Raw genomic sequence first — 619 nt, forward strand, 5'->3', positions numbered from 1 at the left:
ATCATCAAGCCACTGGGTGTAAACAGACAGAGCACCATGATACGTCTGAAGAGCCTCCTCATAAGCCAAAACCCTCTCATCATAAGCACGATCAGCGGCCTCATCAGCAACCTTAGCCGCATCCTTGGCGGCCTGATTAGCATCCGTAGCAAGAACCGATGGAGTTGGCGGAGTAGGGGCCACCGGAGGAACTGGACGTGGCGGACAGCAGACCTCGCCAGAAAGAACACCCCAAAGACGGATGCCACGCATGTGAATGCGCATGAAGCCAGTAAACTCGGTGTAGTTAGTACCATCAAAGATCACCGGACAGCGAGGGACAGCAACATAGCCCGATGCAGCAGACATTTTTTTTTTGGAATCCAGCGATCAGGCGGAGGGGGCAGTGCGGGAGGGAATCCTTCCTGCGAGACGAACCCTTGCTGGGCCTGCGGAGCGATCACGCAGAGGCGGCCTTCGAGCGATGCTGAGATCGAGCGATGCCGAGGGCCTTCGAGCGATCGATGGAGTCCTGCGATGTGTTGCAGAGATCGAGCGGGAGCTCGGGAGGAGGAGCGGAAGACGCGCACCGCACCGCCGCGCCGGCGAGCTAGGGTTTGCCTCGGGGGCGCGCGCAGGG

The sequence above is a fragment of the Triticum dicoccoides genome, chromosome 7A (genome assembly GCF_002162155.2).
Source record: "Triticum dicoccoides isolate Atlit2015 ecotype Zavitan chromosome 7A, WEW_v2.0, whole genome shotgun sequence".
NCBI lineage: Eukaryota > Viridiplantae > Streptophyta > Magnoliopsida > Poales > Poaceae > Triticum > Triticum dicoccoides.